Source organism: Momordica charantia (genome assembly GCF_013281855.1).
Source record: "Momordica charantia cultivar OHB3-1 chromosome 8 unlocalized genomic scaffold, Mcharantia_2.0 BLBB01000008.1, whole genome shotgun sequence".
NCBI classification, from domain to species: Eukaryota; Viridiplantae; Streptophyta; class Magnoliopsida; order Cucurbitales; family Cucurbitaceae; genus Momordica; species Momordica charantia.
Genome location: NW_028275166.1, coordinates 20,551,221 through 20,559,754, shown reverse-complemented (window position 1 = coordinate 20,559,754; position 8,534 = coordinate 20,551,221).

Here is an 8,534-nt window from a genome sequence, read left to right as displayed (position 1 = left end):
ATATGATACTGATAACTCTCCAAAAGAGAGTTATTTGTGCAAGAGTTCCATATAAATTAGCTAAGGATAGTCACACTAACACCCAATCTACATTGATTTTGTGCAAAGAATGTTATAGATTCGCTATCCTCCTTATTTTTTATGATAATGCTTAGAGTTATGAAGAATGACCTAATTTTGAATGTTTAGCATCGGAGTCAAAAAGACAGAAAAAGACAGAGTTGACATTTACAGCTTTAACCCGAGAAATTACTGTAGTAAAATGGAAAAATACTTGATATTTTGAGTTGGGGCCCACTTTATCATCTGTGTTGCCCTAAAATCAAGAGGGGTATAAAAGCTTGCAATTAGGTGCCTCCAACATTCCTCATCCCATCACTTCACTCTCACTTCAAGAAAGCTCTCAAGAAACCGTTGAAGAAGACTGTTGGGTGTGTTGCCCTAAACTCGTAGTTTGTATTTTGTAAAAACAAATGTCTATTTAATAAAGTTTTATTCAATAAATTTGGTGTTGAATCGTAGCTTTGCATTGTCCAAAATCCAATAAACTAAACATCCAAGGTTATTTATGATGTAATCGGGACAGTATATATATTGGGTATATAGTTGATATACGAGGTATATATTTGATATACCCCTGATATATGAATGGATAATGTCCCGTGAATAACCTTAAGGGTCTATAGTATATGGATAAGGCTGGGTACCTTATCCTGGCAACACTATGGATACGGCCCACTCTGTAAAGGTTACAGACGACTCGATCCAGGTCGTTCGTGTAGAGACATGCGAGTGGGGGTATCCTATACAATGAGTTTGTATAAGACCAGACCACGAAATAGACAATCCTTAGATGTAACACCGTTAACTAATAGGTTGCCATTTCTTAGGATGACCAGACAACTCATTCTCAATCCTGAGTGAGTTATGGACTTCTACCCGTGAAGGCTTGTTCTTTGATCTGTATGGGTGAGAGTGGCCCGAGTCGCCGACTCAACATTCCTACCATTTTGGGGACGAGACCGAGTGGGGAGCTGGGAACATAACTTCACAAGATGGAATTCACTCCTCCCTGACTTTAGGGGAGTAGATGAGTGTTCCCTTAAATGCTGACTCCGGGACTCGAACAAGGGGCCCCACCCTCTCATTGGCCGAGAGGGACTTCCGGTTATTGGTTGGACCATAACCGGATTGTTCATTAGAGGAGCAGTGGTGTTTAAGGAGTAAGATGTAACTCAGGGGTAAAACGGTAATTTGACCCAACTTGAGTTACGAACACTTGTGAAGGATTGACTCGTCATTAATGGTCGTATATCCATGAACACGAAAACATTTTGCAGTGAGAAGAATGCAACTGTGGGTCTTTAGTGGAATGACCCGTAGTTAACGAATCTAGATTAACTCGGTCAATGAGTTTGACCGATTAATCTTGCATCGTTGGAGCTTCGGATCTGTAGGTCCATTAGGTCCCCTTGCTAGCTCATAACGGGTAAAACGAGGATCAAATTTTTGGAAGAATTTGAACTGTTCAAATTTCTTAAAGGATTATTTGTGTATTGATACATTATAATATATAGTTAATTCTAAATTAAAACTATATATTATGAGAGAAATTATTTGAATGAGATTCAAATAAAATTAATGTGAATATGATTCATATTAAAACTATAGGTTAAAAATAATGTGCATAAGATGTACATTAAAACTATAGGTTATACGAGAGAAATGTTTTAGAATATGATTCTAATTTTATAATAAATAATTAATTGTTAATTATCTATGTATATATATATTTATTAATTATTAATTGGATTAAAAATTACTTATATTAATTAATTTGATTAATTATATATATATATATATATATATATTAATTATTATATATATATTAATTATTTTATATATATATTTTAATTATTATTATATATTATATATATATATATATATTAATATGAATATTAATAATAATAATATTATTATTATTAATATTAAACTCCCCTGCAAAATTGCAGGGGAGTGGGAGGTTTTGTAACTCACACGTCACCCTTTTTCTTCTTCTTCAAGAGGGGAATGGGAAAACAGAAGGTTACAGAACAGGAAAACTCCCAGAATTGCTCTCAAAATTCTCTCAATCTCTCTCTCTCTCCTATCAAGGTGCTACCACAACCACGATCCCGAGACCCAAGAGGATAGCGAGGAAGATCCGATGGTGGTGTTCGAGGGGAACTTACTGAAGAAACGTTCTTCAAAGGTTTGTTTTTCCCATGTATTTTTGTTCTTTAAAATTCGATTTTGTATCCCAAAAAACAACAACAAAAATTCGTTTCCGCTCCGGGACTCACATCCCTTCAAAGACAACAAAGAGAGAAGGATTGTTGCTATTCTTCATTTCTTCTTCTTTTGTACTCTTTAGTGCACGAGTTTTTTATTTTCTTCTTTCCTTTTCTTATATGACATTAAGTAGCTAAGTTTATTTGTAAGATAGAGCATGTTGTGAACTTGTTCTTGGGCTGTAAACTTTGCTTTGACTTGATGATGATATATATACAGAGTTAAAGTTGTTTTTAACATTTTATTTTCAATGTGCTTGGCCAACATATTGGAATATCTTCTTATTGACTCTTGGAAAATTGTAATACGAAGTGTTTGGCTTCAACTCGTGCTAGATCTACTTAAGTTTAGAGTGTGGGTACTTAGGAATAAGGCTCACCTAGCAAGGTTATAAACTGAGTATATATGCTGTCAAGTTTGTCTAAAAACATGAATTTCAGAAAATCTGGGAAGATTTCATGTCTGTTTGGCCAGTATATCAACTTCGTTAATGCTGCAGCATCGTTAGTGTAGCCCATAAAAATTCACATAAACTCTTCCCCCTTACTCTTTTAAATATCAGTAGTTAACCTCTTGTTTGCATATTTTTCTTTAATCGATTTGGTTTTGCTTGTTTCTGCCTTGTTTTTAATCAGCAATTCAAGTACGCACTATTTTGTTTGAGTTCATTTAGTTTTTCTTGTTCAAAGCATATTTTGTTAATTTTATTATTTTCTTAAGTGATTGTTGAAGTGTTTAGTTATCAATCCCTATGGATACGATCTTTTTATCACTTGCTACAACGGTTGTGTACAGTTGCACAAAGGGTTCTAAACCGTAACAACAAGTTTTTGGCACCGTTGCCGGGGATTGATTCAACTTTACACTGTATATTTTTGCTTAAGAAAATATTTGCTAGACAGATTTGTTTTAACTACTGTTTGGTGGATCTTGAAGGTGGATGCACGATCTGTAAGGGTTGGAATATCTGCTCGACAACGAGATGTAATGTACTTTTCATCGAAGAAGAAGAGCACAACGTAGACAGCAAGTAGAGGTTGGCCCTATGGATCAACTACTAAGAATCATTTACCATTGGTCATATCCCAGAGCCTCAAGTGACAGAACTAGTCAAGGAACTGCTAACGATGATTCAATGGCTTCACTGAAGGCTCAAATTACCAACCTGACTAATATGGTCAAGAACATGAACACTGCTGCAGCATCGTCAACTAGCCATGAAATCAACAATGTATTAGCCATCTCCTATTCTTATTGTGAGGGATGGAGGCAGCACCCCAATTTCAGTTGGGAAGGGAACCAAGGACAGCAAGATGCCTCTCAATTTCAGCAAAAGACGACTCACCACCCTAAGTTCATAATGCCTAATCAACGGCAGTAAATGAAGCCAACAGCAAGTTCCTCCAATTCTATTGAGAATCTAATGAGAAAATACATGACGAATAATGATGCAACACTTAAAAGCCAAGCAGCTTCTCTAAGAAATTTGGAAGTCCAATTGGGGCAAATGGCAAATGAGTTGAAAAATATGCCCCTTGGTATTTTGCCTAATGACACCAAAAATCCCAAGAGAGGGGGGGAAGGAACAGTGTAAAGCTATAATTCTAAGGTGTGGCAAGGCTTTACCCTCACTATATCCTTTGAAAACGCGAGCAGACAAAGTAGATTACCATGTAGAGAAAAATGCAGAGAAGTTGACTGCTAATGATAAAGGAGTGAACGATGCTAGAGCATCGCATGAGTAGATTTCAGAATCGGAAATTCACATAGAGACAGAAGTTCAGGCTGAAATAGAAATTGGCAAAGGAAAAAGAGTAGCAGAAGCTGAATCCGTGGAAAAAGCAGAACCAAGTGAAGCACCAGTCCAGAAAAGTGTAGAAACACCAAGGGAATATAGACCACCACCTCTCTATCCTCAAAGGCTTCAAAAGACAAACCAAGATAATCAACTCAAGCATTTTTTGAATGTGTTGAAGCAATTTCACATAAATATACCCTTAGTTGAGGCTCTTGAGCAGATGCCTAACTATGCAAAAAATTTTAAGGATATCTTGACTAAGAAAAGGAGGTTAGGAGAATTTGAAACCGTAGCTTTAACCAAGGAGTGCAGTGCAATTTCAAAAGACAAGCTTCCACAGAAAATCTGGGATCTAGAGAGTTTTACAATTTCAGTCTCTATTGGTGGAAAGAACGTGGGTCATGCTCAATGCTATTTGGGTGCAAGCATAAACCTTATGTCATTGTCAGTATATTAGAGGTTGGGTATTGGTGAAGCAAGGCCCACCACGGTAACACTACAGCTAGCTGACAGGTCAATCACTCACCCAGAGGGCAAGATCGAAGATGTGTTAGTGCAGGTCGACAAGTTCATTTTCTCAGCTGACTTCATCATCCTCGATTATGAAGTAAACAATGAGATCCCAATAATTTTGGGGAGGCCTTTCCTATCTACTGGCAGAGCACTAATAGATGTTCAAAATGGGGAACTAACCATGAGAGTGAACGATCAACAGGTTACATTTTCTGTTTTTAATTCTGTTAAATTTCCTGCTAATGTAGAAGAATGTTCTCTCTTAAGACTGTTGGGTGTGTTGCCCTAAACTCGTGGCTTGTATTTATGTAAAAATAAATGTATATTCAATAAAGTTTTATTCAATCAATTTGTTGTTGAATTCATAACATTGCATTGTTCAAAATCCAATAAACTAAACATCCAAGGTTATTATCATGTAACCGGGACAGTATATCTGCTGGGTATATATTTGATATACCCTTGATATACTAAGTATATATTTGATATACGCCTGATATACAAGTGGATAATGTCCCGTGAATAACCTAAAGGGTCTATAGTATAAGGATAATGTCGGATACCTTATCATGACAACACTATGGATACGACCCACTTTGTAAATGTTACAGACAACTCGATCCAGGTCGTTCGTGTGGAGACATGCGAGTGGGGGTATCCTATACAATGAATTTGTATAAGACCAGACCGCAAAATAGCCAATCTTTAGATGTAACACAGTTAACTAACAGATTGCTATTTCTTAGGATGACTAGACAACGCATTCTCAATCTTGAGTGAGTTATGGACTCCTGCCCGTGAGGGCTTGTCCTTTGATCATATGGGTGAGATTGGCCCCAGTCGCCGACTCAATATTCCTACCATTTTGGGGACGAGACCAAGTGGGGAGTTGGGAACATAACTTCACAAGATGGAATTCACTCCTCCCCGACTTTAAAGAGTAGATGGGTGTTCTCTTAAATGCTGACTCCAGGACTTGAATAAAGGGTCCCACCCTCTCACTAGCCCGAGAGGGACTTCCGGTTATTGATCAGACCATAACTGGGTTGTTCATTAGAGGGGCAGTGGTATTTAAGGAGTAAGATGTAACTCAGGGGTAAAATGGTAATTTGACCCAACCTGAGTTACGAGCACTCGTGAAGGATTGACTTGTCATTAATGGTCGTATATCCATGGACACGAAAACATTCTGTAGTGAGAAGAGTGCAGCTGCGGATCTTTAGTGGGATGACCCATAGTTAACGAATGTTGATTAACTTGGTCAATGAGTTTGACCGATTAATCTCGTATCGTTGGAACTTCTAATCTGTAGGTCCATTAGGTCCCCTTGTTAGCTCATAACGGGTAAAACGAGGATCAAGAATTATGAAATAATTTGAAATGTTCAAATTATGTAAGGGAATATATATAATGTATATTGATGCATTATATATAAATATATATTAATTTTGGATAGAGATTCAAAACTAATACTATACATTATGAGAGAAATATTTCAATAGGATTCAAATAATTAATATGAATTGGATTCATATTAAAACTATAGGTTAAAAATTAATGCACATAAGATGTACATTAAATCTACAGGTTATACAAGAGAGAATATGGTTTAATTAAATATGAGATATTTAATTAATTGTTAATTATTTAATATTATATTTAATTAAATAATTATTAATTAGATTAATAATTCATAATTATAAATTTGATTAATAATTATTTAATATATTAATTATATTAATTTTAATTAATTAATGTTATTAATTATTAACTCCCCTACATTTTAGCAGGAGAGTGGGGAGTTTAATGACGTGGGGTAACTCCCCACGTCATTTTGTTTGTTTTGAATGCAGAACGGTTCTGCTGGATGAACAGAACAAGAAACATACAAGAACTACCTGCAATTTCTCTCTCAAGGCAAAAAAAAAATCTCTCAATTTTCCCTCGACGTTCCAAATTGATCGCTCCTGCAAGCGAGTTCTCGGTACCCAGAGGATAGAACGAAAGTTCTATTGGTGGTGTTCGGTTTAATCCATTGAAGAAGCATTCTTCAAAGGTAAGGGAAACATTTATTTTCCCCTGTATTTACTTTTGCACATTGGGTTTTGTTTCTCAAAGTTGATGAACAAAGATCATCACTTCCGTTGCGGGATTCACATCCCATAAAAGACTTGCAGGTGACTTGCTGAGTAAGAAAATTCAAAAGGAGACCTTGTTGGATCGCTTGGAGAAAGAACTTACCATAGCCTACGAACATGTAGGGGACACTGTCGATGCTGAAGCATCTTAGCCCACAGGCGGCTCCAGCGATGTAGAAGAAGAAGATTGATTGAGGGGAGTTGGTTTCCCCTGCTTGACATTTTATTTTCCATGCTGATTTACTTTCTGTCTTTCTTATACTTGCTTGCATGTTTTAGATTACTATTTAATTTCTAGTAGTTGTTAGTTTTTCAATGCCTAGGGTAGTTTGCTTTTGTTTCTTAGATGCAGTAAGTGTAATTCATTGAAATGAAAAGAAAAACAAGGTTGAGAATGAGAGATCCAATGTAGAATGGTCTGATAATGCATGCTGATTTCGATAAGGTTTTGCCTTTGATATTTGGTCTATGGAAATTTACAAGATTTCTACTCTTGCTATAGTTAGAAAAGAAAGATACAATTCTTGCCCTTTTTCTAAGGTGCTTTAAAGTAGCATAGGATAGCTTCATTTTGCTAGTATCCCATGGATACCCTAGAAATTTAACCTTAGCAGAATTTCAAGGGTTGATTATCCCTTTCCAACTTGTCAATAAGCTATTGACCTTATAAAAGTAGCAAGAATTCACCCTTCTAGAAACAATCATGATAGGTAGTACTCCTTGTATCATTTATCTTCATCCTATCTTCATTTTTTGTTTGGGGGAGCTTTGTCCTTATTCTCCGATATCATTCACCAAGCATTAAGGACAATGCTTCGCTTTAAATTTGGTGGTGAGGGACTTTCATTTTATTGTAACATTCATTCTTGTAATTCTCTTGCAGTGCAATCATTTGTAAAACTATGCTAAATTTTTGGTCTTGTAATTCAGCTCTATCATTAAAAAAAAAAACATTCCAAAGAGCTGCAGGGTCAGGAATGGCTAGTAGTAGCCCATAGTTGTTAGCTAAAGTCAGTAGCAAGTTAGCAAAAGTAGGAGAGTGAAAATCAGTTCGAGAAAGGAAGTTGGGAAAAGTTTTGAAGGCTACCAAGGGTGAAGGTGGAATGAAGTGGTCTTTTGTGAATAAAGCACCTTAGTCCTAGTGTAAGAGTTGTTTGATTCCTTTCTAGTTTGATGCTTGAGTAGATTGAGAAACTCTTAGCCACAGGAATGGATCATAGGCAATTTGTGAAGTTGTTAGTATGTATTGTTTTTCCATTCTATTGAGTGTAGAGTCCGGAGTAGCATTGCTTGGGGACAAGCAATAGTTCAAGTTTGGGGGTGTGATAACTCTCCAAAAGAGAGTTATTTGTGCAAGAGTTCTATATAAATCAGTTAAGGATAGCCACACTAACACCCAATCTACATTGATTTTGTGCAAAGAATGTTATAAATTCGCTATCCTCCTTATTTTTTATAATAATGCTGAGAGTTATAAAGAATGACCCAATTTTTAATGTTTTGCTACAACATTTTTGATGCTACAGCATCAGAGTCAAAAAGGCAGAAAAAGACAGAGTTGACATTTACAACTTTTACCCGAGAAATTACTGCAGTAAAACAGAAAAATACATGATATTTTGAGCTGGGCCCACTTTATCATTTGTGTTGCCCTAAAATCAAGAGGGGTATAAAAGCTTGCAATTAAGTGCCTCCAACATTCCCCATCCCATCACTTCACTCTCACTTCAAGAAAGCTCTCAAGAAACCGTTGA